General features: G+C 42.5%; 1 long non-coding RNA gene across 1 annotated transcript in view; it reads left to right on the forward strand.

Annotated features, from left to right (window-relative positions):
• LOC130543247 (uncharacterized) overlaps positions 1-4,913 on the forward strand; it is a 35,125-nt gene extending 30,212 nt beyond the window's left edge. Inside the window, exon 3 of the long non-coding RNA XR_008958446.1 lies at positions 3,194-4,913. This is a non-coding gene — a long non-coding RNA (uncharacterized LOC130543247). The remainder of the gene's footprint in view (positions 1-3,193) is intronic.
• The last annotated feature ends 22,398 nt before the right edge of the window (positions 4,914-27,311 follow it).

A 27,311-nucleotide genomic window follows, 5' to 3' on the forward strand; every position in this document is an offset into this window, starting at 1 on the left:
TTTGGCCAACATGTGTGCTGTGCTGAAGTCCCAGCTAACGGCCAGTGTCAAGAGCTATGCGTGGGAGTAAGGAAGACTTTAGGATGACGCCAGCCCCAGCCACCATCCGACGGCAATCGCACTGCACCTGCACAGGACCCATTTCCCGAGTCCGGAAACTTCCAGAGAGGAAGTGCTCAGAACTGATTCGTGTTGCGTATGCCACCAAGTTTGGAGTGGTGTTTAAACAACCAGGAGATAACCAGCACACATAATAGGAGCACCAGAATTAGAACCCAATCTTTTTGACTTTGTCCATTGCTCTTATGACCGCATTAAAATAATCTCTTGACTTTCATTTGGTTTAAATTAGAATTTACAACATGCTTGTATTTTAGGTATACTGAAGGTCTTAGATAATTTTTGGAAAATGAGATAGCTGGGAGGTTATCAGAGATTATTTATTTGAACCTCCTAATTATGCGGATGTATAAATTAAGCCTCCGAGAGTTCATTATTTAGGACCATTGTAAGTGGTGAGATGCAACGCTTACTTAAAACTTGTTAAGTGTCTAAATGCTGCATGGTAGAGGGCAACGATGCCAGTCACGGGCAATGGCTCCGGACCAAGTTGTCCCCCCACACAATTGACCGACAGTGCGTGGTTAGTTATTATCAGGTTCACTTGACCAAATAATTTGGGCTTCCGCTTGATTTTGGAAGGCCTGAATTATGCCTGAGGAACCCATTTATTTTCTAGTATCCACTTCATTTTGTGCTTTGTCGGCAGAATCAAAATACTCATTTAAATGCCTCCAGAAATGCACACACAAATGGTTATCCATTCGTATTGCTTTTACATGATGCTTTGAAAGGTTTCTTCCTTTTCTCTTGGAAGCTATTGGAAGAAATGGATTAGAAAATTGAAAAATATAAAAGACAGAATCAAGGTGTGTGAAAAACAACGTGTTTACCGAAGAAGCCAGTCTTCTGGGATTCGGGGGAGGGATACACATCGCCACCATCGACCGCATAGTGGTCTCGGAGAATCCTGGGGGAAGAATGTAAGGAAGTGCTGGGGAATTTCTATTTTTCGCTTCTGCCCACTCTGCGTATATGTGCCTGAGGGATAGAAAGTGAATCTCAAGTTACCCAGATTGTTTTTTTTCTTTTTCTGCTGCTGCCAGTGCTCTTCAGCGGCCGCAGCTTTTCTAGTTCCCTGAGGCTGAGTGAAGGATGAGGCCTGGGGAGGCCCAGCGGTCGCACCGGCAGCACGTTTCATACATTAAACAAAAGCCCCCCTTTCTCCTCTACCAAGGGCTCAGCCATCGGGGTGCAATTTTATTGGTGCTCCTTCCTTACATTTTTAAATCTTTTATACTTTCAAGTGTCATTTTAGTTGAATTGTTTTGGGCTTTTAAGTCTCGTTTGTTCTGATTTTGGGGTTGGGCTGTTGATGGATGGATTTGTGATTTTCACAGAGTGTATGCACTTTCCCACCCGCTCTCGGGAAGGAAGCGTTTTCCCTGAGAAAGAGGACACTATAACTTCTGGATTTGTCTGAGGTCTTGGCGTAGAGGAGGGCTTGGTGTTTTTCTTCTTTATTTTCTTGGTCATTGGCTCAGAACCTAGTAGACACATCTCAGATTATGAAGGGAGTGAAACTAGCTACCTTTTCTCTGGTCCTATGATTCAGAGAGTTGAATCATATGAGAAGAAGCCACTCTGGTGTCGGGAGACCAAGGTTCAATCTTACTTCCATCATTTAGGAGACTAAAGTATATCATTTAACTTCCTGGAACCTCAGGCTTCTCTTGTGTAAAATGGGAATAATAGCAATCACTCTATCAATTCCTAAGTTATAATGCGCAGCGATCAATCCAGGATTTGGATTTTTTTTTTTTTTTTGCTTTGTTTCTTCATAACATAACTCAGGCCAAAATTTGAATTTAATGTACTGATATTCAAGTTCAGAAAGAGAAAATAGGATAATTCCATTGTCATTTTATATGTAAAATAAAGCTTCAAGTTTAAGAAATTTTCGCTCAAATGAAAACTGAAATTTTACCTGTCTGAATCTCTTCTGTGTTAAAAGTTGTGTTTCCAAAGTCTCTAAGTTTTCTCCTCCCCTCTCCCCACCCATGGATAATTTCCTGGGAGATGCAATGCTTTAACCCATTCAGGATAAGTGGGTTTCAGATAAACTTGAAACAAGTCCTTCTGACAGCGGTATCACTTTCATAGCAGGAGATGAAAGCACATTACTAATGCTATGCTCATTTTTTTCAAAGAAATGACTCCTGCTGAGTTCTTTTATTGCAAACACTATATTCCATGTAGAGAATGCAGCCAGAGTCTCGAGACTGAAAGTTTAGTGCCCTAAGTATGAGATGAACACATGGTAGTTGTTAGGATTGGTGAAGCAAGGGATAAATAGTTCTTCTTTTTTTTTTTTTTTAACAAAAGATTACAATCTTTTAAATCATGAAAATACAATCTGATTAAATTTATGGGTGAGAAATGAGAAGGCTTGACATCTAGCATTACAGAAGGAAGACTAAAGTTTCTTTTTCTAGGTTACACTGAAGATCCAGGGAGGAAACGTTGTTCTAGAAAATCTAAGAAACACAACAATGGAGTTGCCTAGAATGTGAAAATCTCCTGCTGTTAAGATTACACTTAAAAATTCTTAGGAAGGCAACTCATTGGAGGCTGACATCTGTGTCAGGAAATCCACGGCAGCCAGTTTCTCTTCCAATATTGGAGCAGATGGCTCTTGCTTTCGTTGGGCACCAGGGGAAGATGTTGGCTTGCATTTGGGGGCAGCTGTGTGAAAAGCAGTTTCCTGTTAGTTAGCCTTACATTCACACTCATTGTGTGAGGGGAGAGCTCGTGGTGGGGAGACACATGCGAATCTCCCGAAGGGTAGCAGAGTCATGGCCCCATGTCACTTTTATTCCCAGGCGTAGGGGTTAGGGAATTTTGCTTGGAATCAATTACATTCCGTGTGTAGTTATTTCTCTATCTCTCTGTCCCTCTGACTTTCCTTCTCTCTCTTTACCTGAGAGCATATATTTAAAGCATAATAAGTTAAATGTGCATATAATGGAACTCCCTGAATATGCATTGAACTTCTGTCATGATGTTTGAATTCCTCTGTTTTCCGACTCAGCATTTATTAATGTTTCTGACTGACTTCTTCTTTTATGCCCAGAGCTCAGAGTCACCGATGCTGATAGAGGATGATGCAAGTTTGCAGAATGGCTGACGTATAGTCTCAGTTCTCTGAGACATCGATCCCTACTGGTGTCTGCTCAACTCCACAGGGGACCATGGAGCTTTCTTAGGTGGTTGAGGACTGTCTCTTTTGTTCAAAATGTTCAGGCTTTTACTCTGTCATAGTGAATAATTTATTTAATACAGTCAACTACAGCTGGGCAAAAAAAAAAAAAAATCATGTGCGTTTCATCAAAGCAGAGACAAACTTTCTATTCATTCTAGTAAAGATTTTTTAAACCAGTGCCAACGAAGAGAACTTGTGGTTTTTGGTTCAGAAACTGGACATCTGATGATGGAAGTTGAGCCTGTGAACTCTAAAGTTTTGAAGTAACACGGAGCAGAAGGATTTGTAGAAGCACTTGAAAAGCGTGCCGGACTTGCAGCCAATTGAACGTCACTCACGTGCCAGGCTTTGGGTGATGAGACTGATACTATAAGCCAGATCCTGTTATAAGAGCTTTTCCTATATTAGCTCCTTCTCAAGCTACCCCCAAATCCTATGAGATAAGGCTACTGTGTTTCTCTCCATTTTAAAGTCATGGCAACAGAGGCATAGAGAAGTTAAACAACTTGCCCCAGTCCACCCAGCTAGGAAGTAGGAGAGCTGGGAGTCGAACCTATGCAGTCTGGCTCAGTGCCTGCGTCTTGAACGGCTGCCTCCCTGTCTCCCCTCTACTCTATCTCATCTAGTCCTCATAAGAACTCTGTCATGCAGCCACCATTACCCACACTTCACATGTGAGGTTATAAAATGAGCTCAAATTCACCTGCTTATAAGCTGAAGATTCAGGCCTTGGGTCCAGGTTTCTCCAAAAAAGCAGAAAAAAATATCAGAATCCTGTTTTAAAGAGGCACCTGAATTTAAGCTGTGGTTATAATGCCTCATACAAGCTCTGGGACCTCATGTCAGGCCTTTATCCTTCTGGAAGCTCGGTTTCCTTATCCATAAAGTGGACATGATGATACAGGTCTGCCTGCCTCCTGGGTCTGAGGGCAGGAGCGGGTGAAGTAATAGAATAGGTGAAAACTTGTTTCTTTCCAGTGTCCTTGACAGTGAATAAGCGAGCCTGTTTGGATCATTTCCCTCTTTCATTTTCTGAGAGAAAATATAGTGAGCTGCAACCTGGAAGAGTCACTGTCCTTTCCTGAGCATGGAAGTTACTTCCCAGGAGGGACTTGGGCACTCAGGTACTTGGATCTGCCTCATCAGTCTGTGCGGTGGAGGGTTTTCTAATTTTCCTGAACTTGCTTGGGAGCCCAGGCTCAGGTAAACCTGGAGGACAAGAGGAAGGTGCTTAAAATAAAAGCAGATATTTTTTGCAAAAATGACAAAATATCTTGAGAAAGAAAGGTGTCTCCTCAAAGAAGCTACTCTGGTGGTTCCTCTTGATGAAGGGTTATTCCCATGACACATGTACGACTTTATCATCTGGGAGAGTAGAATATGGAAGGCCCAAGGATGTATTTATGATGTCATATAAGGTCTGATGTTACTTCAAAACTCATTAAAATGGACAAACATAAGATAAGATCCTCATGGTATGATTTTGGGAGACTTGGGTGGAGGCAAGTGAGGGCAAAAGTTGGACTATGATTTTGAAGAATGGGATTTATGAGAGAGAATCCAGTACCAGTGGAGGGAACTAAAATGGTAGGCTGGTTAGATGGGGAGGTAGGCTGGCTCCAGGCACTGGAAAGGGTCAATTCATTTGGAACTTACCCTCATCTCTCAATAACTCCTGGGACTCTACTTTTACTAAATTCCTATTTCAATTATCTATTGCTTTGTGATTATTCTGGGATCTGGCTGGGTGGTTTTCTGCTGGGTTGGCCTGTGCTCATTCACATGGCTGTACTGAGCTACAGGGTTGACTGGAGGTTGGGTTCAGCTGGGACAGATGAAATGGTTGGACCTTTTTCACTCCATGGTCTTTTATTTTCAAGGAGGCTAAACTGTGCCATAATGGGGGCAGTATTATAAGAGGATAAACCCCAAACTTACAAGTTCCCTTCAAACCCCTATTTCTGTCCTGTTTGTTGATACCTTATTGGCCAAAGATAAACATGTAGTCAAGCTTGGAGTCCATACAAGGAGACTCAACAGAGATGTGGGTACTGGGAGGTCTGATTCATTGGGGAGATCAATTTGATAGTCTGTGATAGTCTGCTCTCCAGGCTTTCCCATATTCAAACACACTCATCCCTTCTAAGACCCTGAGTCTCACCTAGTCCTTTGGGTGCAGCTCTTCTTCGTCTTGAGATCCATGAACTAAAAAGATGTTACCTGACCCCTACACCGAATACACAATGGTGAGACAGAGGACAGAGTCAAGATAACCAGAGTTGAAAGCCTAATTCAAAAAGGACAGATAGGTAGGATGTGAGGCTGATCTGGCTCTGACATTTGTCAACCTACTGATCACCAGGGTTGATCTGGCTGATCTGGCTGGCATGGTGGCTGTCCCCTTCCTCTCTTACGGCTCCTTCTGTGTCCCTCCCAAAACTGCGTGCTTGATGGAAGAGGATGACCTTCCCCAAGAGAAGAGAGTTGTTCTTTGGTCAAGGGTAGATGTATATGAGTAGCTGTATTCCCCTGCCAGACCCTCCAAACAAGCTCTCAAGGTCCATTTGTAGGAGAATGTAGGGTGGTCAAGCTCCCAAGACTCCAGACACATCCACATGAGGTACTGCACGTGGCGGTCTGCCCTGCTTAGAAAGACAATGCAAAAGAAACAGAACAAAAAATAAAAAAGAGAGAAGTAGGAGGAGGCTTATAACAGTCGCTGGTCCTTAACAATTCTGAACTCCTGCCAGGCACACAGCGCAGGGGCTCCTTATTCTAGGAAGGAAGGGAATATTCCTTGACTAGAGCTCAGTTCTTCTCCATGGGAGTGGCTCCCCAGGTCATTGTTCTCTGTGGACCCTGCATCTGTCCGTTGGACTTGCCTTTTCTAAAAGAAATGGCCTGTGTTTGCAGCTAAGTAGCTTTCTCCAGTTGCTCCCTGCTTGTAGAATGTTGGGGGCCCAGAGTCTCTTTTCATTTTGAACTGTCTCTGCCCCTTTTAGCCCAAGCTGATACAAAGCTTTTACATTTGTCCACTCAGTGGGAATTCTATGAATCCGACTGGGTTCACCTCATGCCCCTAAAGTCACATCCATAATTCTTTTTGAGACAGGCCTCTCTCTATTTTGGGCTAAGTGTCAGGGTGCTGTAGAACATAGCCTTTAAGATTTTTAGAAACTCTTTATTCTAGTTGAGAGGGTCTAACTAGGCACTCTGCTAAATCTTTCTGAGGCCTTTAACAAAAGGTCTTATAGATAAACTTTTGATTTGATCTCAACCCTGAGGTCATTTCTTCATTTTTGAATCTTTTACTGACTAAAGATAGTGAAAATGTTTTCCAACCCAGTACATCCTGGTTCTTCTATATTTCCTTGAAATTCTGCTTGCAGACTGAACGGTTCTGTCTGTTAGCTAATCTCTTTCTTCCTTATAGAACACAGCCTGTTGGCCCTTTCAATGCTCTGCCTGGAGATCTCCTTAGTAAGATGTACAGGTCCATTTTCTCTTTTCCAAATTAATATAGGCAATAGTTTCGCAAGTTGATTTTACTAAAACCAGAGCCACTAACTTTCTAGCCCCCAGTGGCAGTTTCTTCACTGTGATAAACAGAATAATGACCCCGTTAAGATGTCCGTGTTCTAATCCTCAAAAACTGTTAATGTTATTTTACACGACAAAAGGGATTTTGCAGATGTGATTAAGTTAAGAATTATGAGCTAGGGAAATTATCCAGATTACCTGGTGGGCCCAATGTAATCATAAGTGACTTTGTAAGGGGAAGGGAAGAAGGAAGCAGGTAAGCAGAGGAAAGGAGATGTGATAATGCAAGCAGAAGGGGGGGGGAGAGATTGTTTTAAAGACAATACCCTGATGGATTTGAAAAATGAAAGAAGAGGCCACAAGTCAAGGAATGCAGACAAGAAAATGTTGGAATAAGCAAGAAAATGTCTTCCCTGTAGCTTCCAGAAAAAAATGCAGCTCTGTCAACACCTTGATTTTAGTTCTCTAAGATATTTTTTGACTTCTGCCATTCAGAACTGAACATCATAAATCTGTGTTGTTCGAAGCCACTAAGGTGGTGTGTTACAATAGGTGATTGGATCCAGCCCATGTAATGAGTTCAAGTAGACAGAAGTCTGAGTTGAGAGATTCCCAAGAGCATCTGGACTCAGAGAAATGCAAGTGGAATTGTATTTTCTTTTCTTTTTTTAATTTTTTGAGCCCAAGCAGCAAGTTGGGGTTTCTGAGTTTTTATTAGAATGGGCATTTGGCAAAGACAGTGGTTTAGTATTCTATTAAAGCTTTTGTGAGCTACTGGTCATTAGTAGGATATCTTAAGCATTTTCTACACATCTTGGTCCCTATTCAATTCCTCTTTTCCACTAACAGAAAATAAAAGACTCAAAAAAGATACTATTTGGTAATAGTATCTCACAGAGAAAGTATTAAGAGAAAGTATTAAGATCCATGTAAGTTAGCTTAGCTAAAATTTGTATTATCTTAACCATGAAATTTTAATGAATCAATGAACAAACGAGATTGGTGTGATAGAGTCATAACCTGAAAATCTTTTGTCTGTCAGTTTCATGCTTGGGTGATTATTAATGATGGCCATTTAATGCATTCCTGTGGAAAGATACTAATTCATAGCAGGGAAGCGGCAACTCTCACTTAAGATCTAACTCTGGGTTTTCTGGAATATGAGCCAATCAGATCACTTGAGCACTAAATGTTTACTGGGAGCTGGACATCAAGGATACAGGTACATATAACAAGAACATCCCAGGGAAGAGTCACAGCTCTTCTGAAAATTGTAGTTTGATAAATGGACATCGGAGCAATTTATATATGAGCTGCTCAAGAGTTCCTAATTTAATTTCTTATTTTAACTACTGTGACAGTTCAGGGTGTCAAAGTGTCTTGGGAATATTAAAATGAAAATGAGAATTATAAGTAGAATTTCCATCTTTTCTTAGGATAGAAGAAAATGCCTATCATTCGTGAGTCTGAGATTTGTCTTTTATTAATTAATAAAGAGCTACTTCTTGAATGTTCCAAAGAGCGTGTGTGCACACTGCTCTGGAGGTCCGCGGTCAGTAGAGGTGAATGACTGGGCTGTGGGCAAGGGCATGGAGCAGCGAGGTGTTGGTAAATGTTTAACAACTGGCTTTCAGGAGGAAAAAAAAAAAAAAAAGAATCCCTGATTAGTAACATTTGCCATTCTCTGTGATGTCAAAACTCCTACTGGGACCAGTGTCAAGCTCCCTGAGTATCACTAAATACGGATTTGGGAAGAGATGTGCCCTGTTGGCTTTCATCAGCTGGTACAATGTGGCATCAACAGTCACATCACTGCAAAGGGATTTCAGGGACAGAAGCCACACAGAAGCTGCTTCCCCCTGGGGCTCTTCTAGACACCTGCATTTGGACTTTAAAACATTGTAAATACAAGGAAGGTGAGCAGCATAAGGATGTATCTTCCATTATTTTCATTTCTGTTTTTTAGTTTCCAGACGAAAAATACTTTAAAATGCACTGATCACGTGAAGGACAGTGCTATTCATAGCCTCCTGGGTATGTCTTACATTAAACGCCACGAGCCCAAGTCCTGACCTGCCTCAAGTGTGGGGGTGCCTAACCAAGCGGCCACAGCAAAAGGCAAAGCCATCTAGGTGATAGGAACACTGGCTGGATTTTTTTTTTTTTATTGAACTGTGATTCCAGTTTTAATTTTTCAGAGACATGTTATGTGGAAGATTAAAGGCCTTTTTTTTTTTTCCCAGTGATTCATTTAAATCAATTATGAATAAGTTGACATCCCTGGGAAGCTGTTGAATATTTTATTATGTGTACTGATGGCACTTCTAATTGGAGATAGTTATACTTACCCACTCCAGCTCCCTCTTTCCCCAGTTCAGGCTCCCAACCCCATCAATCTTAAGCTACTATATTTAAAAATTATTCTAAAATTATTCAAAACAGAGTGGGAATAAGAGAACCATACGATGTGATCTCATTGTTCTGAATTCCTTAAGGTGGATGCTGGAAGCTTCAGTTCTGACCTAGATTCATGATAGGTTGGAGTGGAGTTCATCTGAGGAGTGGCCCCTTGGGCTGTGCTTAGTAGGCTTGACTCAGCTGCTCTGTCTGGGGAGCACATGCTCTGTGTGTTCCCCACAAAGCAACTACTCAATCATAGTTTGAGGATGACGATGGCATCTGAGCTTCTGAGGGTACCTAGAATGACCCAGCTCCTGGAGGTTTATTGAGTCAAGTGTGTGGCGTTGTGCTTTCCTTTACCCCAGGCAACAGCATAGGCCTGCATCGTCTGTCATAATCTAGCACTGAAACTAGGGACTGGGATTGGAGGGATGATTAAACCAACATGGCCCACCAGGATGTTTAGAACAATGCATCAACAATGCGTGTTCAAGAATGCTCTTCTCAGTTGCTTATAATAGCTAAAAATTTGGAAACAATGTAAATGTCCTCCAATAGGAAACAAACAAAAAAAATTATGGTTCAGTAACACAATGGGATTTTATGCAATCACTAAAAATATCAATGTAGATGTATACTCATGTATTAGTTGGGGTTCTCTGGAATACTTTACTTAAGACATATGATGAGATGGAGAGACAGAGAGAGAGATTATAAATTGTCGGTTTATAGGATTATGGAGGGTGAGAAATCCCATGATCTGCCATCTGCAAGCTGGAGGATCGGGAAAGCCAGTGGGAGAGCTCTGGCCAAAGACTGAAGGCCCGAGGACCAGAGGAGCCAGTGGTGTAAGTTCTAGTCCTAGTGCAGGAGAAGACCAACCTCCCAGCTCAAGCAGTCAGGCAGTCAGGCAGTCAGGCAGCAGTCCTTTCTCCACCTTTTGTTCTATTCAGGCCCTCAAAAGATAGGGGACTGGCCAATGCCCACCCACAGTGGGAAGGCAATCAGCTTTACTCAGTCTTCTGAGTTGGTGCTAATCTCATCTGGAAATGCCCTCTTAGACACGGCTAGAAATAACATTTAGCCAAATATCTGGGCCCTCTGTAGACTAGTCAAGTTGACATATACAATTAAACATCACCATTTATTAGTCCCAAATGAATGAATGATGTACATAATTAAGTAAAGACCATTTACAGTATGTCTCATGTACATAAAAGATGCATATACATGTATACGGATATAAATGACGAGAAGGATTTGGGGCATTGGGGTTATGGATAATCTCTCTGGTATTTTGTCTCTCTACCTTTCTCCATGGAGTGGACACCATGCACTAATGAAATCATAGCAAAAGGTTAAAAATGAAAAAAAGAAAGTTCTTATAAAGTTTAGGAGAGATGTTGATGAGGCTAAGGCCATAGCTCTTTTTTTTTTTTTTTTAAAGATTTTATTTATTTATTCGACAGAGATAGAGACAGCCAGCGAGAGAGGGAACACAAGCAGGGGGAGTGGGAGAGGAAGAAGCAGGCTCATAGCAGAAGAGCCTGACGTGGGCCTCGATCCCAGAACGCCGGGATCACGCCCTGAGCCGAAGGCAGACGCTTAACCGCTGTGCCACCCAGGAGCCCCTATAGCTCTGTCTTTCTGGACTTATTCCAACTTCCCCCTTCCCTGTATGTCTCTCATTTCCCCCACCTTGAATTCTCCCTATGTGAATGCAACACCAACCCCACGTGGAAGATTGAATGGTTTTACTTCATACACCTAAGGGTTTTCCTCGGGACCACATTGGGAAGGTGAGGACCAGGATACCCGAGTTTCTTCGTGACGGTCAGGGAGGCAGGCACTATTTTAAACATTGCAGCGGGGAAGGGAGCCCCTCTGGAATCCAGCGGCTGGCATGCAGGTGATGGACAATCCAAGCTGACATCGTCACTGACTCAGACACCCAGGCCTTGTTCTCAGTTTCCCTTGACTTCTCTTCTATTCCTTCCACGATGCGCTCCTGCCAAGAGAGCCTGCGGAGCCTCGAGGAACCCTTAAGAAGCTCATCAGGATGCAGCTGCCCTCATGGCTCAATCCTACTTAATGTCTATGTCAGCATCTCTCCCTTCCTAGGTCTCAGTCCTCAGAGCTGTGTTTTCAGCTTTCCTAAATGCAAGCACGTCTCAAGAGGGGGATTAGCCAATTGGCTAAAGAACAAAGAATCAATTTAGTTTAAAATAGTTCCTTTAATGGTGGTATTTTGCATCCGCAGTAACTTTCCAAGGCACTGTGTGCTTTTGTTTGAAATCCTCAGGGAGCCCAGAGTGGGTTGCCTTCCACCATGAGGCAGGGAGGGGCTGCCGTGGACCTCCAGCTCGCCGCGGGCGGGGAAGCTGGGGCAGAGAAGGCTATCACTTTCAAACCATCGGAAATGTGATGGCAACTGCCCAGGGTGTTTCTTGGGTGTTTTATCCTTAATAAAAAGAAGGAAGAAAATTATCAAAACCTGGAGGGAGAGGACAGCTAAAGAATTTATAGCCTTGCCTATACACGCACTAATTGATTATGAGAAATGATCTAACAAGGTCCCCTGGCACTGAAATACAGCCCGAGCAACATAGGGACTTACAACTGATGTTTTAAAGTAAAAAGTCTCTCATTGCGTGGTTAGCCAAATAATTAGGTCATGTATCTCATTTGAAGTAGAAATCTGAATTTAGGCAACACTATCTAATAACTGAAATCAGGAATAAAGCCAAACTTTGAGATATATGAAGAAGGTACTGGTTAAATGTCCCGACAAAAATTTACCTTCCCCACAGGTTTAAATGACACATACAATTCTAGCATTTTTGTTTTGCTCTTCAAGAGTTTAAAATGTAAAGCAATCAATATGTTGATAAAGATGAAAAAAATACAAATTTCTGAGCAGCTACTAAGTGCCAAGCACCAGATATAAGTTATTTCTTTTCCATACAATAATTGTGAAATGTAGACAAGATTATTATTCCCACTTATTGGATCCAAAAACTGAGGCCGAGGAGTTTCATCTTACCCAAGACCTTCCAGCCAGGCAATAGTTGAGCCAAATGTTGAATTTGCTTTAAAGGTGCCTGGCTTCCGATGAGCCACGAGACCTTCCAGATATGTAAACAGCATCCACATACGAAGAGAGAGTTGTGTTTTAGACACCCTAGAGGTGCGAGTGAAATTATCGAAGAAGGATTTGTTGGACTGCAAATGTCAGGTGCATGAAGTATGTAGGCTGAGACGAGGAACGTGTCAGGGTAATAGAGTCTATCCAGAACCCTGCCGAATGTTAAAGCATCTGACAACTTATGGAGAATGTCAAGGTTCGATGATGAACGGAAATGTTATTGTGAGAACCAAGACAAGGGGGTTAGTCATGAGTTCTTTGGAGGATGTGAAACAGCCAGACTATTTCTGCAGTGCCCAGCACAGAGATTTTCTTGTATAGTCTCCATGTTCTGTAAAAAGCTCTCAAATGAGGGAGTGGAGTACTTCAAGACATGGATGTTGAGGGCCCAGACTAAGGCTGCAATTACCAAAATATAGATTCCAGAGAAAACACAGCTGATCCCCAGAAAGAAGCTGATCCAAGAGGGAGAGGGGGTTGGGTTCAGTGAGCCCCTGAGTCCCCTCAACCTGTGCTATTTCTTGGCCTTTATTGTTTACTTGAGTCAATGGCTCCAATGCCCTCCGCCAGCCTCCATGCTCTGCTTTTCCAAAAGAGCTGGTTAGTGGGGCGCCTGGGTGGCTCAGTCGTTAAGCGTCTGCCTTCGGCTCAGGGCGTGATCCCGGCCTTCTGGGATCGAGCCCCCCGTCGGGCTCCTCTGCTGGGAGCCTGCTTCTTCCTCTCCCACTCCCCCTGCTTGTCTCTCTCTCACTGGCTGTCTCTCTCACTGGCTCTCTCTGTGTCAAATAAATAAATAAAATCTTAAAAAAAAAAAAAAAAAAAAAAAAAAAAAAAAAAAAAAGCGCTGGTTAGAGCCAGGTAGCTGTCTAGGCTCCCGGAGTAGCTCTTGACTAATACAAAAGGGCGAGAGCAAAGTTAGCTATTCAGTAAGAGAAAAGACAACTGGGACACAGGTGACTTTTTCTTTTTGTGTTTTTTCCGCAACCAAAAGAGAAACGGAAGAAGTCTTAGAACTTTAGAGAGAAGGTAGGCGGCAGGCATCCCATGGGGGCTTCCTGCTAGAAGAGAAGAGACAAACACCCTTATCTTCACAAAATTCGAGGTGTGCATATACTCGTAGACCACGGAGTACCCAGAAGTTTGGGGGACGCACTCCAATGCAGTGCAGTGTTTAGGCAAATGTCTGCTCCGATGGGCTCTAATCCCTCAGGAGGGGGCCACAATTGCAGCCGTGTATATGTGTGTTTGTGTGTGTGCATGTATGTGTGTGGGTGGGTGCATGTATGTGGTGGGGGAGGCATCGATTACAGGAAGCGACAGCTCTTGGGGGAACAGTCACGGTGACAAGGAGAGGTCTCAAGGCAGAGAGGAGCATCTGTGAAGGAGTAACTGCTGGAACCTTGTGCAGCAGGAAGAATTCAGGATCCATCCCTTTCACTCAGTTAAGAAACTAAAGCTTTGGGGGCTGGGAAAACTGGGGGTCCATCAATTATGCTGATAGCAGTCTTATCAAAACAGATTGGGTTCTGTGGCCATAAAAAGAAGGTTACGTACATCTTTAGAATCTAAGGCTTAGATCGTCTTTTCGTCCAGGGAATAAATGTTACCTAAATGCCTGAGCTAAAACCCTGGAGCTATAGTCAAGGCTTCTGCACATTTGTGGGCCTGTACACGTACGGATATGAGGGCCATTATATATGTATATGGCATCTACGTATCATGTGTCTTGGCAGCTACAAATATATGTATGACTTGGTCCCAAACAGCTTCTTCTCCCCTCTGTGCAGACAATCATTTCATAAAGCTAAGGTTGGAGTGATCTGGGAAAGGCTGCGTTTTATGTATTTTTCAGAATAAAAATTTGCCCTCTTGCAGGCAGAGCCCCAGGGTCTTCTGAGGAGACTTCATTTTTAAACAACTGATTTTAGAATAAATGATTACGAAAGTAATGAATGTTCGTGTCAGGAAATCTGAAGAAAAGTGTATAAAGGCCAAATGAGAAAATGAAATTCACCTGCAAGGAGACCTTTCGGAGAGGAAAGGGATCCCTCTGCTATTTCAATATAAACTCCTTTGCATTCCGTTCCATTGGAAAAGCATCCCCTGTGCCCTGCAGACCTGAGTGCAGGGCACTGCTGGGGGCGGGGGGCGCACACTGGAATAGCACCGGGCCCTCTTCAAGGACCTGGTAATCAAGTAAAGGCTAGAAGGACTCTGCTTGATGAAATACTGAGCTACCTCAATGACTGTGTAATGAGGTTCCAGCCTAATCACACTTGTCATATTTGCCAAGCCACTGAGGGCTGTGGCGAAGAACAGAGGCCTGTACAACTCCAATAACAGGCTAAATAGAATGTGAAAACAGCCTTTTATCTTTTGTTTCTATCATCAGGCTCCAAATGATGAAGTTCAGGAGCCAAGACAAGACTGCATTGCAGCAAACATCTCATGGCAGAAGTGCACTAACTTGCCTTTGCGTTTGAGTGATGTGGGGAGGAGGCCATTGCCAGAAAGATCTGATGCAGATTGGGGCCGACTATTAACCAGCTGGGTGTACCCCACGTGTGGGTTGAAATCACCCTTACCAAATTGCCTGAGACAGGTTGTACAGAAGCTATCAGCTGCTACTAGCTTCTGACTTGCCACTGTTTTTTTCTAGTCATTTCTTATTATTGTCTTCGTGCACAAACACTTCTGTACAGATGACTGCATTTATTCTTTGGGTAATGCATATTCGGGAGGAACTTATATTTTCAGGGGACAGTTTGGGGGGCACACAAGGTGGGGGTGGGCAGCGTGGAGACTACAAATGAGTTGAACAGTTATAGGTGTGCGCAAGGCAGCCATGTTTACGAATGATTCCCCGAAACCGCGCGGCATCTGTGCCTCCTGGTGGTCGTTTTACTGCCTCTGTAGGGGGATCTCTGCGTGGAAGTGAGGGGGCCATAGGTGACACAGGTGCAGTGTAAATGTGCCATGTGTGCTCCCCCTCGATGTCCCACAAACCCTTCATCAAGCTAGAGCAGAGCAGTCGGAGAAGGGAAAAACCACAACATGACACAACAAAACAAAACGCTAGCACAGAGTCATGAAGAAAATCCACACGCTGGGGAGCAAAGAACTATACTGCTGGGTTTTGGATCAGCTGTGTGTTTTAAATTAAAATCTGAAAATAAATTGCCATCACTTAGGAAGAACTAAGTAGCTCCTTGTGGATTATCCGCAGCTGCTTCGATGCTGATTATCTTTCTTTTCTGCAGGCATTCTGGGGAAATAAGCATGGAAATAAAATAAGCCCCACCATTTAGAAGCTTCCTTTCATACATGCCACCTTGTCTGAAGGGCATGGTCACTTCAGACAGCTTACTGGGGGGAGGGGATTTAAATATCTGGGCCTTTTATCTGCTGTTTACTGTAGCCTTTTTGTCACGTGTAGGTCAAAGGCCAGGAACTTCAGGAGACCAAACACGTCTTTCTCCTTTGAAGATTCAGGGTAAGAAGACTCCACAGCCACCCACGTTCCTTTTGACCACAAGAGTAAGTTTGATCTGGTGGTGGTGGTCTGTGGCCTTGGTTCGAAAGAAGCCACTCTGGAACTCGTATCTTATTCCAGCATCTCTTCCAGAATGAAATCCTCCTGACTTCTTAAAGATTTTGTCCCTGCCAGCTTCATTTGGGGTCATCAACTTTGGACTAAGTTGTGGTAGAGATATTTTTTTCACAGTCCTTGTTCTTTGTCTCTCCCCTCCATCTCATCCCTTTCCAATCTTGGCTCCTTCTGTATACACCCTCCTACTTGGTGCATCCCGGTTTTTGATGGTGTGCCATGAGAAGTCAGCAATTAGGAACGAGCAATGCTCCAGGAATCAGAACAGAAGAAATGGGTTCTAGTCACTAGTACACTGCATCCTATCACCTTGGACAACCCCTTTAAATTCAAAGCCTTTAAAAAAAAATTATTTGTAATATGCAGCTGATAATCTCCATCACAGGGATTGTGAAGATCAAACATGGTAATGAATTATTTAGAAACCTATGAAGATAGAAGTCTTCTGTGCAGTTGAAGTACTATGTCTCGATTGCCTCTGCTTTGACCCAGTTTGGTATTAGAAAGAATGGGGATTTCTCTTACAAACCGATCTGCACTGTTAGGGTTTTGGTTTCAGGTTTCAGGTTTGAGCTCAGTTAAAATGCAGGCCGTCATTCACCGCTAGACTCCAGATAATGCCCTCGGTTGTGTATTTCTGTGGTATCCTCCCATTTTCTCCCATTATTTGAGCCCAGTAAAAGGAAAGCCATGGACTGAGGGCAATTTTTTATAGACTGAGCTTCAGACAGCTCAAAACCAACAGTTTTCTTTGTTGAAGGCACCCAGGAAAGTAGAGCACAAGGAATCATAGGGTTTTACTATTGCTTTTTGAGGCCAATGGTAAACTTTATGGTACCCTCATAAAATGCATGGTTGAGTACAAGGGAAATTGTATTTCATTATAGTTTATCATTGTCTGATGGTGGATAACACTGCATTTTGTAACACTTGACATTTAGTATATCTGTGGTCAAAGGACTGAACTCTGTTTCTCTCCTCCTGGTGGCTTAGGATTTATAAGGCAGCTAGAGGACCTGAGGGTGGGATTGATGAAGGGGGTGAGACTATGTGAAGGTGGCTATGGCTTTTCAGAGACCCAAGGGATCCAGAAAAAAATTTTTTAATGAATGCACTTGATATAAAGATGAGTAGTGGTAATACCAGTAAGACTAGTAACAGTATTAGTAATAATAATGCTAATAAATACTAATGCATATTTATGGCACACTGAAAGAGCTCAGGCTTTGTACTTAGCATTTTATGTGCATTATCTCATCTGAACCTCACCTCACATCCTCCCTGTGGGGCAGAAGAAGACTTGCCACTCATCAAACCTGTTTTTGCTTCTTCTTGGTCACACAGGGGGCTGCATTTCCCAGCTTCCCCCGCAGCTGGGTGTGGCCACGTGACTGAGTTCTAGCCAATGGGAAGTGATGTGTGGAAGGCCTACCAGAACTGACCTATACAACCACCCATAATCTATCCTCCATGCTCTTTTCTTGCTTGAGGTCTGGATTTAGGGGACTTCTGACCTCAAGGGGATGGCAGAGACATAAGACTGAAGGAACCTGGGAACTTGAGTGACCACGTGGGGGAGAGCTGCCTGCCAATGGGGAACATTAGCTTCCTAAATTCAACCGTGTAAGTTAGAAATACGTTTCTATTATGTTATTGAAATATTGGTGTTTATTGGTTACAGCAGCTTTTTAGAATTTGTCCTTAGTCCCCCATCAGTATATACCTGGGAAAAGATATCCTATCAAATAGCATATTGCTCTTTATTTTCATGTATTGTTATAGAAAGAGTTTCATTTGAGAGGAAAAACTAAACCAACAGATCTTACATCTTCAGTGCATATGGTGACTGAGGGTCCCATGACGTCTTAGTCTGTTGGAGCTCAACAACATGTTTTACTGTAACATACCCTCCATCTTTCGTTCTATCTTTCTCTTCTCCCTCCTTTCTTCTCTCCTGTCCTATTAAGTGCCTATGGTGTTTCACCTACCATGCTGTGTGGGGATGCAGAAACTAAAATAAATTAATGTAGCGCCTACTCTTAAGGAACTCAGAGCCAAAGTGTGGGTCAAGATTTACAAGTATGTATCTTGCTACATGCTATATGCTACAGTGAGGAAAGGACAGAACACCTGTACTATGGGATCACAGAGGAGGGGTATTTGACCTGACCAGGGAGGAGTAAGAAAGGCTTAGAGAAGGTGAAGACTTACGGGGAGTTTTCTGGGATGTGGGACTTTCGGTGTAAACCCTAGAGATTCTCAGGCAACTCCAGATGAGTTAGTCATCCTTAGTGGAGGTATTGTCATTATCTCTTCTTAAAGGATGAATAGGAGTTCGAGGAGAGCATTCTAGATCAAAGGCAGCATGAGCAAAAGCAAGGAGGAGAGAAACGGCATGAGATGTTCTAGCGGAACTGGAAGCAATGCAGAGTCGCTGGAGGACACAGTGAGAGACAGCACTGGGGAAAATGAGGCAGAGGGTCAGACAGCCTGGGAAGGGTTTTGTAAATCATCTTAAGGAGCATGGGAGCGTTTTAAGCAATGAGCAACGGATGGCAAAGACTGAAAGCCACAAGATAAGTAAGGACGTCAGTGCAGAAGTCAAACTGAATCAGAGTAGAGAGGAGAGGCAATGTTGAGAAGTATGTAGAAGACAAAAAATTCTGCCACTTGCTAGTGATCTAATGGAGAGATCTAGAGAGAGAGCATAGCCCAGAGATGGTTTGCAGGCTTTTAGAATTTCCCAGTTACTAGAAATTCAGCAGAGAAGCTTCTTTTCTCCAAGTCTATGTGTCGAGCTGCCTGAGAGCCCATTGTCTCATGGCCACCCCTCTCCACACCCCCCCCCCGGGGGTGGTGGAGAGAGCAACTCACCCTTTTCTGTCTCTTCGGGGGACCTTTCTACAGCTCCCTGCCCATGGTGCTCGTGCACAGTGACCACTGAGCTCACTTAGTGAAGGGGCTACACAGCTACCTTGGAGAGATGGGCTAGTGCTAAGAAAGCGAAGAGCATAGTCAAAGAGAAATTGATATTTAGAGTAGAAATTTACAAGAGCATGGCTTCAGGAAAAACAAACTATTTTGCCTCTTGCTTTATCCTCCCAAAGACTCCACTTGGAAAAGAAAATCCCCAGGACTTCTCCTCTCCTGACTCTGTTATATTCCCAATCACCTGACTCTGTTATATTCCCAATCACCAGCCACAGTAACATTTCCACCCATCACTTGGGAAAAATTTTTCTCTTCTCAGGCTTCCAAGTGCCTGCCCTGGGGGCTTGATTCCCACCATCTTCTGCGGGGACAAGTAGAGAGCTTACTCTTCGCTGGGCTTTGGACTTAACCATTTTTCGCGCATGGTCTTGTCTGAGCTTCCACTCACATCCTCCTTGTGACGTCTGTACTATTATAGGCAACTGGAGTCACTAAGAACGCCACGCTTACAGCAGTTAAAGACTTTCTTTACCTGACTAAGAGCTACTTGAGGTCAGGGACTGTCTTTATTATTCACTTTCACGTTCAACATATTTTTGGCCAATACTAGATGCCTCAGGAATGTTTGTAGGATCAGTGGGAAGACTGGTTCCTTGAGGGAAAATAAAGCTAAGGGCAAGAAAAGAAAGCAGCCTTGGTCACCAGTTGCCTAACATCATCTTAAGGATTCCGGTGGTGGAGAAACGAAAAAACTCTCTCCCCAAATTTCGGAGTTTTCCAGTATTTGATCAAAGAGCTATTGTAATCCATCACATTCTGTTTGGATAAAATAGCATATTTGCACAGGAAAGTACTGTTTTAAGATCTAGTTTGGTGCAGAAAAGAAAAATACTACCCAAGTGCAAAGAAAACTGAGCAGGAATTGAGAAAAGTTATGTGTCTTGTTACATGACCAAATGAGACAAGAAGCTTGTGTTGTTGGGGCATTATTTATTTGCTGTGGCTGTGACTGGAGGCTGTCCTGATTTACTGTTGTATGTTCTATGGATCCAACTGAGTCTGGGAAATAAATGACAATATTCTGGATGAATTCAATCAGTTGTTGAATAAAAAAAAATATTGAGTGCCTATTGTATTTATAAAAATATATTAAAAGGGAATCAGAGAAACAAGAGAAATATCTTGTGGATACTGGTCTTGAGAAACACACATTGTAGTTGGGATTTTAAAGGAGGCAATGCATTTATCTAAAAGTTATTTCTCTTAATTTGTCTTTTATTTTAAAATAAATTTGAAGGGACAATTCACATGTTTTGTGGATAGTGGTTTTGCTATGTCACTACATTGTACAATCATGGTGATCAAGGAACTTTTAGGCATACCAAATACAGTGAGGAGATGGAGACAGAGAGAAAATGGGTGACTTACCCAAAATATGTGTTAGAATAGAGGCCAGAACTTGTTTTGTGCAAATCTAGATTTTCCTCAAAGTCCAGTCATAGCAGGTAAACCCTGACTAGCATTGAAAGTGATCGGCCATCTGCTGGAGCTTGATAAAATGTTTGTAATGAAGAAGTGTGTATTACAATCATGTTTCTTGTATTGTTATTAGTCTTTTGCACAGCCTTACAAGTGAAAACAAAAAATTATTTTTAATCAATTTCAGCTTATTTCTGACTTAACAGAAACACGTGTTTTAGTGTTCATAGCCATTGTGAGGTTATACCCTACTTTGGAGTACAAAAACGTCATCATCGTCATCATCATCATCAAAAGAAACCCTACACTATCAGAACTGAAACAAAACAGGGGCGCCTGGGTAGCGCAGTCGTTAGGCGGCTGCCTTCGGCTCAGGGCGTGATCCTGGCGTTCCAGGATCGGGTCCCACATCGGGCTCCTCCGCTGGGAAGCCTGCTTCTTCCTCTCCCACTCCCCCTGTTTGTGTTCCCTCTCTCGCTGGCTGTCTCTCTCTGTCAAAATAAATAAAATCTTTAAAAAAAAAAAAAAAAGAACTGAAACAAAACAAAACAAAACAGAACAAAAACCAACCTGAGAGTAAATCGCTATGACTTTTACCAGTTGTAGATTCTTCCTCTAGTTATATGTAATTTTGGTGGGAGTAATCACATTGACTTGTACCTAAATGCAAGTATAACAGTGGTTATATATTTGAAAGATGCAAATTAATCAGTAAGACAAGTTTCAAATGGGAAATTTCTCTAAATGTAGTTGATTGCAAAGGTGTAAATTACTGATTTGAGGTCAGTTTAGATTGACTAGAAGAATAATGAGATCAGGGAGAAAATCAACGAAAGAAAATGCAGCAGGTGAATTAGTGGATACATTTGTTGGCCTAAGAGGGAACCTCGAAGCCCTTGAAATTCCCTCCTTGCCCAGGAAAATGGTAACAGAGTCATACCCTAGGTGCCACCTGTTACAGGGATAGTGCCCCTCCCCACTTTCTAATCATCTCGAGCTTGATCTTTCTCTTCCTAAAGAGGTAGTGGTCCATGAAGAAGTGGAAGTGTGATTAGTGTCAAATCAGTTTCAATCAGTTTTAAAGGCCATTTGCGCCTTTGAAAAAATATTCTTTAGGTTTCAGTGATTTGCAAAAGTATGCAGTTAGATGAAAACTTAAATGGGCCGAGTGAATACAAGCCTGAGTATTAAGCTATGGGGGGAGCTGGAAACCTCATGCTTTTACAGTAAAAAAGGACAAGATGGCTCAAAGAGTAGCGGGGCAATCAAATCCTACTATAGCATCAGCAAGACACACAATGTGGGCCATTTGGATTAATAGGGGTCATGGTCCACATAACTGAAAGGTCATGACACCCTGTAATATTCCTTCATGGTTCTGTGCATAATATCTACCCCAGTCCGCATCATTATAACTATGTTTTCTCAATCATTCTTTTCCCTCTCCAGTATAACAGCTTCCTAAGATCCCAACCTCTCATTTTGCCATTCTATAAATCCCGCCTCATAGCTACTGGGGTGATCTTTTTTAAAAATGGGCGTTTGAGCATACCACATTCCTAAACAGTGTGCTTCTGCTTCAAAGTCCCTGCGGCGGGACAGGGAGTTCTTCACAAAATGATCCCTGCTTACTTTACCGGTCTCATTTTTTTACCATTTCTTTTCTCTCACACATGATCCGGCTATTCCAATGACCACTACATGTATCATAACATTTGTCAACACTAGTCATTACAGTTGTCATTGTCTTCTTGTCCACCCAGAAAATTGCCCTCTTCTGGGAAGCTTTCCAATCAGAGGTGAACACGTCTTCTCACAGGTCTTATCAGACCGCATCTCTCTGGGTCGGGGATGGCCTCAACCTAGGAAGTTCATGGCCTCCTGCCCTGTGCTGGTGCTAATGAGCAGTCCAAAGAGACAAACTAGACGTTGCAATGGTATCGTGTGGTGACAGGTGGTATCTATCCTTGCAGTGAGTGTAGATAGCATACCATATAGAGAATGGTTGAATCACTAGGTCATACACCTGCAACTAATGTAATATCGTGTGTCAACTCTATTCAAATAAAAAAATTAAAGAAAAAACAAAACCCCCAAACCCCACAAAGGGACAAATTAGAAAAGTCACACCTCATGGGAACCAGAGCTTTAACTGTTTCACATGGAAAAATCTACCCGTTGCACCAGTAGGGGCCGAGTAAGGCCTTTCATCATCATCATCATCATCATCATCACAATAATCCTCACCACTTGCTTGCTAATGAGGAGGCTCTGAGCTAAGTGTTTTTACAGGGACCATCTCCTTTAATCTTCACAATGCCATCATCTCGCTATCATTATTACCTCCATTTTATACATGATGGAAGTGGGGTTTAGAGAACTTAGATGACTTGTCCAAGGTTACATGGCTAGTAGGTAGGAAAGAAGTTGACCCCTTATTGTCCAACTGTCCTTTTAATATGCAATGCAGCTTTTTATTTTGATTTTCTATAGGGAGGGAGGAACGAGTAGGTCGAGTTCCTTAAAAAGGTCAGTATCTATCTGCCTTTCCTATTTAAGTTTATAGATTATGTCTCTTTCACACTCGTATCCCCAGCACCTATCACTGTCCTTAGCCTATATGAGTCAACACTTAATTGAATTATGAATGAATACTGGCTAACATGGCCATTCTGCTATTTAGAGTGGGTAGGGATTACAGATACATAGCACTGTTATCTTAAACATAAAAAGTTTTCTATCTTAAGACAAGAAACCTAGACAAAATGATATAGAGCCCAGAGGGCTTGTTTATTTATTTGATCCCCATTGGTTTTTGATTTCCTTTTTGTCTTGAGACTTGTCGGAAGAATCAACCTCTGAACAAACCCAGTGTTCACAGATACCCTCAATATACACCAAGAACTTTTAGGAAATGATGATTTTTCTTTCTTGAAAGGCCTAAGATTTTAAGTTTACTTTTAGTATTTTACTTAAAACTGCATCTAAACTTGGAGTAACTCAATCAAGGAAATGTCACACTGGGGTTCCATCTACCGAATTACTGACTCTCGTGGCAGCCCCGTTAACAGTGTGGACACGGTGCAGGGGAGAAAAAGGCTCACCGAGATCCGGGAGCTCTTCAGGGCAGGAGCCCTTCTTTGAGGAGAGTGGCTTTGAGTGCTCTGTCCTGTAATATAAAATATCACTCGGCAAGCTGCGCTCTCTGATAATTTTTATAGCAAAACATAACATGCTTTTCCAGCAAGGTCAGAAATGTCAATAAAAAGGTACAAATGGACTTGCCTGTGATTCTCAATTCTGAAAACAGTCTGATCTCTTTAGTGAATTGGTGCTGAGGCTTGAAAAGCAAGTATATTTTCAAAGGGACTCTTGAGGCTGCCCTCGTGTTTTAACTGGGGTGCCTGCCTGTGTGGCCAGGGTGTCCTTTGGGGGATAAGTGGTACCTTGACCTTGGGTCAAGGTATATGGACACCTAGGAAAGAGCAGGTTGCATGGCTGCACCCCCCCCCCATTTCACCTTTGTTGGGGTTTGACAGGGGTAGAAAGGTTTGGGGTGAAAAAAAGAAACTTCACATTGCCAAGAGCCTGAGGTAGTTTTCCACTGATGCATGCTTAACAAATTACCACAAACGTAGTGGCTTAAACCAACCCTCCTTTATCATCTTACAGCTCTGAAGGTCAGAAGTTGGGGCTGCTTGGCTGGGAACTTTGCTTAGAGTCTTATAAGGCTGAAATCAAGATGCTGACCAAGCTGTGCTCTCCTTTGTAGGATGCGGAGAAGAATCCACTTTTAAGCTCATTTCAGTTGCTGGAAGAATCGATTCCTTGGAGTGTAGGCTTTTTGGGATATAGGAATCCTTTCTTGCTGGTTGTCAGGTGAGGGTCAACTTCAGCACCTGGAAGCTGTTCTCCTTAGTTCCTTCCAGTGGTCCCCTCATTCTTAAAGGCTATCAACTGCACACCGAAACATTTTCACATTTGGACTCTTTCTGACTTGATCTTCCTTGAACAGCAGAGGGAATTTTCTAATATTTAAAGGGCTTGTGTGATTAGATGAGGCCCATTCGGATATCTCAGTGTTTTAAGGTCAACTGATTTGGGACTTTAATGACATCAGCAAAATCCCTTTATAGCAGTACTTGAATCAGTGTTTGATTGAATAACTGGATTGAGAAACCCTGCAAGGCCATTTCAGAATTCTGCCTACCACAGGACCAATGTGAATCATTTGCTCTGCATATGCTGTTTAATTTAAACCTTTGGACAATCTCGGACACAAGTTAGTTGCCTAATTCACTCTCCCAGGAGGTGATGAAGGTGCCTTTCGATCGCAGCCTCTTCTGGCTCTAAAATTGGGGCTGTTTCATAGCATTAATAACAATGGTAATACAAACAGCCCTCTGTGTGTGCCAGTACTAATCTTTCACTTTTCAGGTACTAATTCATTTAATCCTAACAACAACCCTGTAAATAGGTACTATTATTGGTCTCATTTTGTGGAGGAAGAAGCCAAGGAGGAGCCAGACAGTTTATCAACAAGGATCTCATTTGTATAATTTAACCACTCTAGTTACTCTCAGCTTCTTTTTTCCAGTGCAGGATGTAGAAATTCAGAGGATTCAGACACTTTCCCAACACCTACCGCAGGTTCTCATGGAGTTCCTAGCTGGGGACTTCTGGCTCAGTTATGTTTTCCTGTGCAATAGGATATGACACCTTTCAAGACTTTTATTGTGTGAAAAAAAAAAAAAAAACTAGCATGGGTCAAAGTTTAACAGGCAAGGAAGACTTTATTCCAGACTATTGTAATAGGAAAGAAAGGCCAGAACTCAGTGAGAGCTCATTTCTGCTGAAACAAAGGCCAGGAGAGTTAAGAGTTGGAATAGGGGCTTACAGGCCATCTGTGTGCTAACTGCGTTCACCTAAAGGAAAAGTAAACCTTCTCCTGTCTTCACAGCAGGAAGTTAGGCTACAGAAGTTAAGCTCCTCCCCTTCCACAGAACCGGAGAGATTGCCTTCCTCCAAGATTATGTTTCCAGTGGGTGGCTCCTGGGTTCTGGAGAAATTCTTGGGCTGTAAAACTGGCAAGAAGCTTTTAAAAAGGTTTACATCTCAAAGGAGCCGAGAGAGAATTTACAATTACAAGTTTTCTAAAGCAAAGGCTTTTAGAAAAGGGAGGTCAGAACCTAGAGTCAGGAAGAAATCTATCTGAAGTTTAGTCAACTGAGGGGGACTATAAGACCATCTTGGTCAATTGTGGGGACTAAATAGTTTAACGTACGCTATCACACCTTATAATCTGAAAAGTAATATTCAAGTGTTGCTTCCTCCAGGAAGCTCTCCTTGCCCCAGTAGGTCCAGATACTGAGCTCTTCTTCTCTGATTCCAGAGCTCCTGATTCTTCCTCCATCACATGTCATATTATCTAAAGCTGCCAATAGCCTAAGCGCCCGTCAGTAGCACTATAAACAGATATACAAATACATAAATAGCATGTGTGTACACTCTAAGTAGGAGTATAAACAAAATCGGTACTTTTTTTGCACAAATGCTATAGATTATGTTGAAAAAATTTAATAACATAAAAATGTTCACAGTACATTGTTATATTAAAATAAAAACTATAAAACACCATGAAAAATATGATCCCAATTAAGTAATACAGCAAACAGGCAAACCCCCCCGAAAGGATATGCACTGAATTGATAGTATTTGTCTGTGTGTGGTGGGATGCTAAATGACTTTCTTCTTTCTTCTTTGTGCTTTACAATCTTTTGGATTTTCCTCAATGAAAATTTATTACTTCTGTCATCAGGATTAAAAACACAATTTTACATAAGGAACTATGGACAAAAAAAGTTACAAAGGTTTTTTTTTTTTTTTTTTTTTTTTTAATGATTCCCCAGGTATAATTCAATAGAGTCAGACATAGTGCTTTGTGTTATTTCCTGAGTAATTTCTTGTCTTTCTTTTGATGCCATCCTTCTGGTGGTCCAAATCTAAGCAGAGGTCAAGGTGACAAAAAGGACTCTACTCCTGATCCAGTGGTGTGTGCATGGCTGCCAACCTGTAGGGAAGACAGTTTGGGGGAAGGATGTATAACAGGATTGTGACCAGCCTTTCTTACTTTGGTTCTATCTGCATCCTCAGCCTTGACTTAATGCCATTAATTGATTAATTAATTGATGGAAGCACTTATTTCCACCTATGTACCTGAGTAATTCAGAAATGGCATGAGTGACATTGTAAGATAATGAGTTTGCTGTCATAAGAGGTAATCAAGCAAAGTCCGAATGCCACTTATCAGGAACATGGTAGAGAGACCTTCAGCCTCATATAAACCAGCTGGTTACCTTTGTTAGATCTGAGGTGCTCCCTCAAACTAGTTCAAGGAGAGAGGGGCTTATTGGCAGGATCCTTGATCCTGAACAGAAGAGGAAGCACAGCTAAGTTTCTAGGAACTGGGTTGATGGTGCTGGCAAAGTCATTGAGAGCCCAGGCAGTCACTCTCTCAGGGGTTGTGAAGTTTCTCTGTTCCCTGCTCTTCTTCTGCACTTGCATCTTGTATAATCTTTGCTAGCGCCATCTTTAAGGCACAGAATCCGTCCTCCAACAAACTCGTGGAGACAGTGCACCTAGGTAAAAAGAGAAGGAGAGAGGAAAAAGACAGAGAGAGACAGAGACAGAGATGGATTCCCATTCAGTCATGCACCTGTGGTCAGCAGGAGGCAGGACTGACAGCATTATCACAACAATTTAAAGTAATGAGAAATTGGGCCCCTGGGAGGCAGTTGGTGAGTGTCTGACTCTTGATTTCCACTTAGTTTGTGATCTCAGGGTTGTGGGATTGAGCCCTGAGTTGGTCTCTGCACTCCGCATAGAGT

This window comes from Ursus arctos, unplaced genomic scaffold (assembly GCF_023065955.2).
Source record: "Ursus arctos isolate Adak ecotype North America unplaced genomic scaffold, UrsArc2.0 scaffold_9, whole genome shotgun sequence".
NCBI classification, from domain to species: Eukaryota; Metazoa; Chordata; class Mammalia; order Carnivora; family Ursidae; genus Ursus; species Ursus arctos.